Here is a 12,601-nt window from a genome sequence, read left to right as displayed (position 1 = left end):
GAGAGCTGCTCTGTGGGTTAGAGAAGAGAGTCACAAAGGAATGGGGATGATCTGGGAGGAAAGGGGTGGTGGGAAAGAACCATGGAGACTCTAGGTCTGCACCAGTGGAAGGATGTGGGCTGGGAGGATCTCCTTGTTTTTTGAGACAGAATCTCCATTTGAACCTGAGCCTCACTGATCTGGCTAGAGTGGCTGGCCATCAAGTCTGCTGGGTCCTCCTTTCTCTCTTCCCCCTTCAAGGATGACAGGGCACTGCACCACGTTCTTCTTATTATGTGGATGGTAAGGATCTATCCTTGGTCCTGTCCCCTTTGTCCCTTCACATGGCTCAGTTGTGTGCTTGGCTCTTAGAATCATTCCTCCAACTGGAAATATTCCATTCTATAGGAAGGAGGGTGGCTCCTAAGATTTGGGAAGTTCCTGAACCTTTAAGACTGGAGCCCTTCCCTGTGGTCGAGAAATCAGAAACAATTACTGAGAGAGAGGAGGCTGTTGACGGAAGCTCCCTGTAAACTGCATGGAGGAAGCGTTTCTTAGTCATCGCTCATGCTGGGGTCCAGCTCTTCCATGTTTCAGTTGCCTCTAAGTTACTCCTGCTCCGGGCAAGTAACCCTTTCCCTTGTTTCTGTAAGAAACCCCAACATAATCCTCTTCTCACCAACCTAGACTGGTGGAACTTTTGGTCTGTTGTCCGTGCCCCAGCTAGGTGAGGAGACCTTTGTTTCTGTCTTTAGAGGCAGAGTCAAGCAGAGCAGAAGCAGTTGGTTTGTCTTTCCAATGTCTTCTTTCCAATTCTGTCCATCCCTGATGGTTCTCTTGGTGTATCAACTTCTCTGGTCTTCTCTCTAGAACCTTACTCTTTTTTTTTAACCCCAAATGGAAGTTCTTAAATTGCCACTGGTCCCCAGGTATGCTTTGGTGTGTGTGAAAATCTGTCCTCACTCAGATGCTGCCCAAGGAGGACAGAATGAGGGAGTTTCCAGGGAGGCCTGGGAAGCAGCTCTGAAGAAACACTTTTGAAATTGTTCAACATCCTTAATTATCAGAGAAATGCAAATGAAAACAACTCTGAGACTCCATCTTACACCTGTAAGAATGGCCAAGATCAAAAACACTGATGATGGCTTATGCTGCAGAGAATGTGGGGTAAAGGGAACACTTCTGCATTGTTGGTGGGAGTGCAAACTGGTACAGACCCTTTAGAAATCATTACTGGTGATTTCTCAGAAAATTAGGAAACAATCTACCTCAAGACCCAGCAATACCGTTTTTGGGTATATACCCAAAGGATGCTCAATCATACCACAAGAACATGTGCTCAACTCTGTTCATAGCAGCATTATTTATAATAGCCAGAACCTGGAATATACCTAGATGCCCCTCAGCTGAAGAATGGATAAAGAAAATGTGGTACATTTATGCAATTGAGTACTATACAGTGGTTAAAAAATGACATCTTGAAATTTTCAGGCAAATAGATGGATTTAGAAAAAAATCATATTGAGTGAGGTAACCCAGATTTAGAAAGACAATATATTATGTTATCACTAATAAGTGGCTTTTAGACATAAAGTAAAGAAAAGCTAGTCTGCAGGTCACAACCTCAGAGAAACTAGACAATAAAAAAGACCCTAAGAGAGACACATGGATCTAATCTACATGGGAAGTAGAAAGGGCAAGATCTCCTGAGTAAATCAGTAGTGTGAGGGTCATTGGAGTGGGTAGAAGGAAGAGAGGGGAGGGGAGAAAAATAGATAGTTCAATAAAAACGTTAAAAAAGGAAAATAAAGAAACATTTTCCCCTGGCCTCTGTGCCTGGCCTTTAAGCATTGTTTGGGTTTGCTCACTCCTGGCGAGCGTTCTCCCTTTGCCCACCTTTCCCAGCCTCACCTCTCAAATCACCGCAGCAGCTTCATCTATATTCTGGAGTAGAGTGTCACTGTGAAGCCCAGGTGGGCCTTGAACTTGTGTGCTTCCTCCCTCAGCTTCCTGAGGTCTGGCATACAGGTGTACACCACCTCTTCTGGCCCAGCAGTGCTTGATAAAGGTGGGTTCCAATAGTGGGCAGAGAGTTGTCTCCTTATAATGGGACAAAGGTGAAGGAAACCCTTATTATGCTACTTTGGAAAATATGAAAAATTTCAAAGCAGAACAAAATGATTCTTAGACAGAACACAAAGAATCATTCACTCTGATATTTTAAAAATATCTTTTCTCTGTACAGTTCAGACAAAAACAATATGATTTTGCATTCTCTTTAGTTTGCTAGTTGTTGTGGGTCTAGCCTTCCCCCAATGTTAAAATGCACACCCCTCAACCTGTCACATTAACAAGCCCTTGCTTAATCGGTGTTCTGTGACAGGGCAGTTGGGCTGCTTTCTGCTTCCTGTATGGCAAGTAACGTGGTTCACAAAACTTTGAATTTCAGAATATCTCCTGAAGATTTTTTTTCCTGATGATTTTTCTGACAAGATATTTCTAGAATAAAGAGTTGGACCTTGTTAAAAACCTTGGTTCAGTTGCCATGCTGATGCTCACATTTTGGTATCTACAGACAGTGTTTTTGTTCTGTTTTGTTTTGTTTTGAGACAAGGTTTCTCTGTAGCTTTGGAGCCTGTCCTGGAACTAACTCTTTTAGACCAGGCTGGCCTTGAACTTACAGAGATCTGCTGCCTCTGCCTCCTGTATCTTAATTGTGATAATATGACACAGTATCCAAAAGAGTAGAAGCAAGATGAGGGGAGCTTGGTATTGGAAAAAGCGACGAGGGATGTTTAGTTTTACCTGTTTGGTGTGCATATGTTCATGTGTGCATGCACATATACATGCAATTCCACATGTAAACTTATGCATTGCATGTGTGTGTGTGTATGTGTGTGTGGGTGCATATGGGGGCCAGAGACCTATATTAGGTGTCTTTCCTCAATTGTTCTTCACATGAATGGAAAATTTTCTTTATTTTTATTTTATGTGTATGGTGTGAAGGGCTTTCTAACAGGCCCAAGCATGGCAAACATGGTGCCAACCGGTCCTGCCCTCTCCCCTTTCTGCTCTCTTGCTAAGCCATTAGATCACGTTCCTAAAGCTAGCCACCAAGGTCTGTTCCCTTATTTGGTCACTTCCTTATGCTTGAATGAAAGATCTAACTACCAAAACATTAAGGTCCAGCAATCAAATTCATTATTTGGCAACATTGGCTAACATGTCCTGTCATAATTTACCAACTCACCCTTGCACAGATTTCCTCTTTGGTCCTTAAAAACCACTCCTACAGACACCTGCTGTTTGCTGTCTCCCCCCACCCAATCAAGAGGCAGAACCCTCTGGGGTAATCTCCTTTGTGCTGAGAATTTGGTGTCTGGTGTGTTCTGTGATGACCCCGAGTCTCCTTCAGGCTGTTTGTCGGTGTGTGTATCTGTTCATCACATGTGCAATGCCTGCAGAAGCAGAAGAGGGGTCAGATTTCCTGGGACTGGAGTTCCAGACATGGAGTTGTCAGCTGCCTTAAGGGTGCTGGGAATCAAACCTAGGTCCTCTGGAAGGGTGGCCAGTGCTCTTAAGCACGGAGTCATCTCTCCAGTCCTTCACATTGGTTTTTTGAGGCAAATCTCTCACTGGACCTGGAACTTAACAGTTGACTAGACAAACTGACCAGTGAGTCAGGGGTCTTTCCAGCTCAGTCTCCCCAGCACTGGGAATACAAGAGCACCATTGGGCTGGCTCACATAGTCAAGTCCTCACTTTGCTGACTGAGCCATCTCCCCAGCCCTTGGTTTCCTGCAATGGACATTTTATTCTGGACCAAACGCTTTCCTAGAATTAGCTTCTTATTAGTTTCTTCCACTGCAGGTTATCTTAGCTCAAACTGGTGTGCCAGGTCACATTAAAGATTATTTCATTTCTCTGCTTGGATTTGTATTAATTTTATTTTTATTGACAAATGGTGACTTGTGTATATTAATGAGGTACAATGAAATACTTAACACATGCTCTGGTTGTTTTGTAGAATGAGGCAACCTGAGGAGTTAGCACACCTGCCAGCTCAAACAGAGGTGCACTTCTTTGTGGGGGGCATGCTAGGATCCACACTTCTGGAAGATTTGAAATATAAAATCCCTGTGATCACCCGCAGTTGTTGCCCTGCTGTGCCACAGATCACAAGAACTTTCTTCTTGTACCTTACTTCGGCTTTCTACCCTCGGCCAATGACCTCATCCTGCCCACCACTGCCACTCTACTTTTTAAAGAACACTTTGAGTCTTTTCTAATACCATATGCCTACAGTGCATGATGGTTACTATGCCGCGTATTCTTATCTCCAGCCAAAATCCCTTCCCACATTCGGTCCTTTTCATTTTCTGTTTTGTGACCCAGTTAGTTAGTCTGCATGGCAACAGGTTTACTGTCCACAGGAGCCTATGGCTCCTCTGTGGCCAAGACAATGACTGCCTCTTTCAGAATCTATATATAGTTAATATTTCAGCAGGCAGAGGGGGGCCAATGAGCTTTCCCTGATTTATGATTGACACCACTCATGGGTGAATGCTGTAGAGGGGCATTGCAGGCAGCTGTAGTTGCTGTGGGCTCATGTTGCATGGGCGATGCCATATCCGGAAGGCAGCCCTTCACAGCCCTTCTCTCCGAGATCTTCATGCTCTTCGGTTCCTTCCTCTGTGATGCTCTCTGAGCTTCAGTGGGGTTGGTCCAGACACCTGTTTAGGCAGTTCTCATTTTCAGTCTGCACAGCCTATTTTACATATTATTGTGTCTTTTGGATTTATCCACATTGTCTCAAATGACAGAATCTCATTCTTTTCAAATGCTGACTCATATTCCAGAGTGTGCTTATCACATTAAAAATGTGTCTATCAGTTGACATGTACGTAGGGTTGTGTAGGGTTGTGCAGAATCCTTAGTTTGGTGACTAATATTTCAGATGGGGGTGCAGATGCCCTTTGACACACTGATTTCAATGCTTTGATTATATATATATATACATATATATACATATATACATATATATATATATGCTGAAGTCTGAATGAAAGTAGGTCCTTTCTTTCCTCCAACTTCCTTCTCTCTTGTCTCCCTCCTTCCTCCACTCCTGCCATTCTTTCCGTGTTATATGTTTCCACAAGGAACCACATGTACCCAGTGCCCACCAGAGCCAGGCACGATACCTTTATTTTTAAGGCATTATTTGTTTAGTTCTTGCAACACCCCAGCTCTGTGTTGGCAAGCCCAAGCTTACTGAGGTCACCTGGTCTGTAGAGTGCTACATTTTTGGCAGATGCCATGCAGAGTCGAGTCTCCACATTTGATCTGAAGCCCACCATGTCCACGAAGCCCGCTAACATGGTAGCTTGCTGTTCAGTACACTGAGGTTCCTGCTTGAGCCTGTTCTCCTCCCTTGATCTGGTGTTAGAGTGAGATTGCGGGTCCAGCAGAAGGGATCTGCAGTTAGTACAACTGTAAGGGGTACATGTGGGAAACTTCTAATGAAAACTGACTTCTGTTGCTCGTATTTTCAGAGGTTTCAGTCTTTATGATGTGGAGGCAGGAGGAGCAGCTCCCATCATGGCAGTCAGGGATCAGAGACAGTGCCTGAACTAGTGATCCACAGGGGGCTCTAGACTATGGATGTCACTGTCTTCATTCAAGGTGTGCTTCCCCCTTAGGCTAACTGTTCCTGGAAAGACCCTACACACACCTACAGGCTTGCTTTAGTCACCACCTAGGTGCTCCCCAATGTCATAATGTTGGCAGTCAGGATTAGCCAAACACCATTATGTCTCCACTCCCCATAGCAGACCTTCATAAATATTTATGAGGTATGTCTTCTGGGGTAGCCCAAATCCACACACCATGCCTTTCTAAGTCTCTCAGCCTTAAAAATTCTGAAGTTTCCTGCTATAAAGTGCACCACAGTGTCTGGAAGTTTGTATACTCCTTTGCAAATAGCAGCAGAAGATTAAGGAAGCCAAAGATCTGTGAATGTGATGTGTACAGCAGCACCTCAGGTGGTTGCATGGGTTATAGCCCTTATGACATGGACAGCCACACCTCAGGTCCTGTGAGTTGCAGCCTCATGACATGGACAGCCACACCTCGGGTCCTGTGAGTTGCAGCCTCATGACATGGACAGCCACACCTCAGGTCCTGTGAGTTGCAGCCTCATGACATGGACAGCCACACCTCAGGTCCTGTGAGTTGCAGCCTCATGACATGGACAGCCACACCTCAGGTCCTGTGGGTTGCAGCACTTCCTTCTAGGCATTGGTGAGCACATTTAGGGCTGAAGAAGTCAGTGGTGGATAAAATGATTTTACAAGTCTTTTCTTTCCCATCCTAGATCTCTCTTTTCCATTTGTTGTAAGAAATACATGGAACTAATGGGATTGAGTAGATTCCCCTAGTGCATGATAAAATGTAGCTGCAATGAGGTGCGCATAGGTTTAGATTCAGGATCTTAATGGTGTGATGCTAGAAAAGATTGTAATCTTTCTAAGACTCAGTTTCCTCCTATCTAAAATAGGACAGTGGGCCATAGCTCCATCGGTAGAGTTCCCGTCTAGCACACACAAAGCCTTTGGCTTAACCCCCAGCACTGCACACACCAGGTGTGGTGTCTGTCATCCTAACACTTGGGAAGTGGAAGCATGGGGATCAGAAGCTCAAGGTCATCTGGGATATACAGCAAGGTCTAGGGCAGCCTGGCCTACATCAGATTGTCTCAAACATAAAACAAAAATCCTACAATAATGTATGTCTTAAGTTTCTGCTTGCAGACTTTGACATGATGCACTGAATTTACATAACAGTGATCATTGTCATCTTTGTCATTGTTTCTTCATGAGATATAACTCTTTGTTTCTTCATCTTTTCTACTGAGCATCCCTGACTCTCACTGTTTTCTCACTGGATGGTGGATGTCTCTGTGAAGAGGTGGTAGGTAGCTCTATCTTTCCAAAGGTGTTGAAACTGAATTTCTCTTTCTTTTCTTCAAGCATCCTGCTAGTACATTCTTCAGTCATTTGGGTTAACTTAGTGCTGTGAGATAATGGTGCTGTGTTATAGAATAAAAGCCAAGGCACAAGGATAAAGAGGAATGAGATTGCGTTTAGATAGAATGAACAGGGGAAGCTGCTAAGAGGGGGTGATCAAGCAGTGACCTAAGGGAATCAAAGAAATTGATACATAGAGATGTTTACTGCAGGCATGTTCTGGGTTGAGGGGAAAACAAACACAGAGGTAAGTGGGGTAGGGGTGCTGGGTTCCAGAAATATCCAGGAAGCTGGAGTGAATTTAGTAATGAATATCAGAAGAGTGACCAGTTAGGGACTTGGGGCATGTGATAAAGACTTAAACCACATCCGAGGAGAAGAAACATGTGCAGGGCTCTAGAGAGGAGGGATGTGAAGGATCTTTTTCTTTATAAGCAGCATGTTAGCTGCTGGATAGATGATCGGTAGAGAGTTGCCGCTAGAATAATGATGGGCCCCCTAAAGCCTCTTACAGTGGTCCAGATAAAATCAAAGAGGATAATTGGCTTTTACTATAGTGTGGTAATGCTGGTAGTGGTAAGAAGTGATTGGGTGCATGGTGTTTACTGGGGAGAAAGAGGGGGTAAAAGAGAGATAGAGAGCACACAGAGACAGGGACAGAGAAAGACTGGAGGAAATGGAGGATCACTGCTAGAGCCAGTGATGGCATTTGCAGGTGTGTGTGCATGTGTGTGTGTGTGCTCATGGGATAGTTACACAAGTGTTTCTAGAGTGAGATTCATGTTACAGGTGAAGGTAGTGAAGGCTCAACCCGGCTAGGGTCTGTCTGGTAGGATTTGATTTTTATGAGCCCAGACAAATGGAGATGCTTATCCAACAGCATCTTCTCCAATACGTAACAGGAAGAGAAGTAGCTGCTCCTCGTTTCTATGCAACCCGAGGACAATCAGAGCTAAACACCTTGGAGAAAGTTACCCAGCCTCCTAGTTCGCTAATTCCATTTCTAAAATAGCTTCAACGTCTTCGCTTGCTTGTGGCGGGGATAATTAAAACTAATGAAGTGAATTTAGGGGTGCACATCAGAGACTGAGCCTGGAGAATCTGCCTGTGATTACAGACATGCTGCAGACTCTTTGAAGGTAATTGTCAGGCGACCCTTTTTCATTTGTATTCATGGAGACAGGGGGCCGGTTTCAGGGCAAACATTTCAGAGGCACCATCACATGGCACACTGCAGAATTTCGAATTCTTCATTACATTTTAAGAGTTCTAGGGCTTTTCCCACTGGTTACAAATGGCTAACCATGAGACATTTTATGCTTTACATTCTTATTCTTTGAATATGGAGTTTAAGAGATGAGAATGCAGGAGAAAACCCCTCATTTGTATGTAGCTAAGGCATACATATTTATTGAGCACTCACACACAGAAACCAGGCTGCAGTCGAGGTTCCGAAGAGAGATAAACAAAACACAGCTCTCCAGCCTCATTGAGGAAAACTAAAACAAAAGAAATGTAAATTGGTCATACACACGGTGCAAGTATAACACTAGGAGATGGGTCGGGGGAGCCTCGGGCCAAATCTTCTCCATGGCCTGTTGGAGTAGGTGTGGCCTTGTTGGAGAAAGTGTGTCACTGGGGGGTGGATTTTGGGGTTTCAGAAACTCAAGTCAGACCCAGTATCATTCTCTCTTCCTGCTGCCTGCTGATCCAAATATAGAACTCTCAGTTCCTTCTCCAGCACCATGTCTGTGTGCAGCCCTGCTTCCCGCCATGATGATAATGGACTAAACCTCCAAGCTGTAAACAAGCCCTAACTAAATGCGTTCTTTTTGAAGAGTTGCTGTGGTCATGGTGTCTCCTCACAGTGATAGGAACGCCAAGAAAGGCAGTCTCCTTCTTGTCAATTTTCTGGCTGGCAAACAACTGGTCTGTTTTGTTCTTGAATGTTCTTTGGTACTGAGTTAGATATAACCTGTTGGAGAGAAAGAATAAATTCGGGAGAACCCACAGGAATCTCCAGCAGTGACCCAGCGGCCCAATCGCTATGCTAAGTGAGAAGATGGAGAAACAGAATTAGTCACTGGTTTGAAGGCAAATTTGCCATAGGTTGATGAGGACAAAGAGGAATAAGGATATCCTCGCACAGGAGGTGTGGTAGGCAAGGGGCTATTCTGTGAGTTCTGCAAGCTTTGGGCTTGAGTGGTCAGGAGGTGGCTGTAGCAAGTGATGGGCTAAAGAGCTGGAGGTAAGAGTGGGCAAGGCTAGCATTCCTACGATGACTGAAACTGTCTTGCATTGAGCTACTGATCGAGTGGAAAAAGTGAACTAGGGCAAGGGTCAAAAATCAAGAAAGAGAAGACCCATCTGCATATAGGTAAGGAGAGTGAAGGATTCTGGGAGGAGCAAGTATAGAGGTTGTTACTGCTTCTAACTAGTCTAACAGGCTAGTTTTGTGGGATTGGCTTTCTGCTCAAAACTTACACCCTTGGAGACTCTCTGGGCTCGGCCTTTCTTCACACTGGAAAACCCGAGGCAGACATTCAAGTTGGGATCTCAAAAGCCCCTGAACTCTAGTCCAAAGCCTGACTGCATCATCATACAGAGCTGGGTTCATATCTTAGGGTTGCTGTGTACTGGATGCAGGATCTTAGGCAGGCAATAGAACCTAACCCTTAGTGATTCCCTTATTAAAAAGGACGTAAGATGGAGTCTTGCCTCATGGAGTCATTGAGATAGCAGCTAACTTTATGGAGCCTCCATTCATGGCATATATGATTGAATTTCATCCTTAGTGGGGCTCTGTGAAGAAATGGCTGTTGTGGGCCACTATATGGATGAGAAAACAGAGGGTTAGCGAAGTGTCATATAGCAGTTTCCTCTGAGCTGAAATATTCTATCCTGGAGGGAGCTGGGATACTCCGGATGGAGACAAACTTCACATGCTGGGAAGCTGGAACTCCTTTCATGATTCTCAAGTTCTGGTCCCATGGTTAGAGGCACTTCTGAGGAAGGAGACTGACCCACTGAGCAGCCTGCAAGTTGTTCAGAGAAATCCATGGTTCCAGCTTTTGTGAGCTGTTGCCCTAGACAGGGCGAGCCCTTCGCTGCTGCAGCTGCCTCTGAGTCCGCCACACTCCTGTAATAGCCCCAATAAGCCCGATTGGATCGCCAAGTTGAACTTCCCTGTCTTCGTCACTTTGTTTTGTCATCAGATTTTTATCTGCAGTGAGGGGACATTGTTTAGTGTGTCCCCAGAAACACCGTTACCAAAGAAGTTACATGATATATCCAAAGCTCCACGCTAAGGGGCCAGGAGCGAGGAAGTAACCTGTCCAGTCTACAACCCTGTGAGCCACACAGGTGACAGTCACACTGCGCACTTTGTCTCCATAAACAACTTGGCTGCTTTTCAGCACAGTGCTTGTTCTTGCTGCCGAGCCCCATGTGCAATACCGAATTATGATGTTGCTTCAATTTCAACTCTGTTTTCTCCCGGCGAGAGTGGTGACTTAGCCACAGCTGTGCTGTACTGCCTGTGCCCACCAGCAGGTGTGCAGGGGATGCAGGGGATGCTGGCCAAGGGAAAACATGGCACAACAGCTGCATGCGATTCCTTTATTTGTCTGCAGCCCTCCCAAGGAGCACTTGCTCTATGCTTGGTAGAAGACACCCTTCACCAAATGCTACAAGCCCTACCAGTGCACAAAGGTGAGACAGACATGGAATCTACATTTCAGCATCTTCTTCCAGTCCCGAGCTTCCTCTCGGTGAAGAAAATGTCTCATTGAAACAGGAATTAGAATTAAAGCAGTAAGTTGTATTTGGCACCAGCCAAGTGCCCACACAAGCTAAACATAGAAAAAGGGAGGAGAAGACCATGAGGCAGAAAAGGAAACTTTTCCTAATTCATTCTTCTGCCAGCACGCATGACAGTGAGTTTGTCATGGGCAGGCCAACTAAACTGAGATATAGCCCAGCCAAGCAGAAGAGTTGTTCTGGTGAGTAGACCAGAGAAAACGATGACAATCCTTTCAGGGAGCTGGGTGGAACAGGGTTCTCAATCTAGTTATCCGTGTCCATTTTAGAGATGAGAACTGGCCTAAAAAAGAAGTGCCAGCTTACCAGGCTCTAGCAAGATGAGTATTTAATAATAATCACAGTAATAGATAGGAGTGGCTTATAATGGCTTTGTAATCTATGCATGCCTGGAGACCAAACACCCTTTTATAGATGAAGAAATGTACCTCTAATCGTGGAAAGAGAAAGCCCATGAAGACTGAGCTCGTGGAAGGGGGTCTCAGGGTAGGGGACGGTGGTACTGTGGTTGTCCCCACACCCTCTGAGATGTCTTCAGTCCTTCAGTGAGGAGGATGCATCTTCTCAGGCAGAAAGAACCTGCCTGGGTGGTGACTATCCCTGGTCCTTGGAGGTGTGGGAGTGTAGAGGCAGTGATGAGGTGACATTGATGGTTAGGAGGTGCAGCCACTCCTTATGATGAAAAGGTTAGCCATCCTGAGGGCTGTTTGAGTAAACTCAGCCAGCATGCATGCCCCATTGATGTGAACTGCAGACTCCTAAGGCAGCAACAGCTGTCTCCTCCTCCACTTCTCTAAGTCTTGCAGGAGTTGGCTGTGAGAGGGCAGGGGTGGGGGAGTGGGGGGAAGGAGTAGGGACAGTCTCACGTGATGCCTCAGTGGCCCGGAGTCCATCTGGGTCTTAGTTGTTTTTCCTATCGCTGTGACAAAATATGTAACAGAAGCAACTCAAAAGAGAGGCTCATGCTGACCCAGGGCTGGTGCTGGCCACGTGGGAGAGGGTCCAGGCAGTCAGGAAAAAGAAAGGCACGAATGCTGGTGGCTTCAGCTGGGTTTCCCCAGCCCATGAAATCGGGCCGCTCACAGTCCCGGTAGGTCTTCATGCCACCATCAGCCTCATCTAGATAAACCCTCATAGGTAGGACCAGAGCCTTGCTGTTTTGATGCTTCTACATTTGGTCAAGTTGACAAGTAATTAACAATCACTGTGTGGACTATTAATGCCTCCCTTCTTGCTTTATTCCCCCGTCTCTTTTCCACTTCTTACCAATGTCACTGATTATACATTTTCTGTACCCTGAGCTTTTGAGACACATTTTCATGTAGCCAAGGCTGGCCTTCAACTATCTGTGTAGTTTAGCATAGCCTTGAACTCTAGATGTTCTTACTTCCCTGTCCTAAGTAATTGGAATTACGGGCATGCACCACCACATCCGGTGTTTGTGGTGCTGGGGATCACACCCAACTTGGCATATAGTAGACAAACTCTCCCAAGCAAGCTGTGTCCCTTGCCCCTCCCTTGATATTCTAGGACATGAGAGTATTCTGGGATATTACAACTTGATTCAAATTTCATTTGGTATAAGAATCTTTTTATTTAATGGTAATTTTCAGTTTTTTAAATTTAATAAAAAATGAGATGTCATTCTTTTTCATTATACATAATAATTTTATTAGGTAGCAGGTTTCATTGTGACATTTTCAAACCTGCATGTGACCATGGTCAACTCATCCTATCTACTACCTTCTCTTGTCTGCCCCCTTTCTGTTCTCTAATAA

Source organism: Chionomys nivalis, chromosome 7 (genome assembly GCF_950005125.1).
Source record: "Chionomys nivalis chromosome 7, mChiNiv1.1, whole genome shotgun sequence".
NCBI classification, from domain to species: domain Eukaryota; kingdom Metazoa; phylum Chordata; class Mammalia; order Rodentia; family Cricetidae; genus Chionomys; species Chionomys nivalis.
This window is presented reverse-complemented; position numbering follows the sequence as displayed.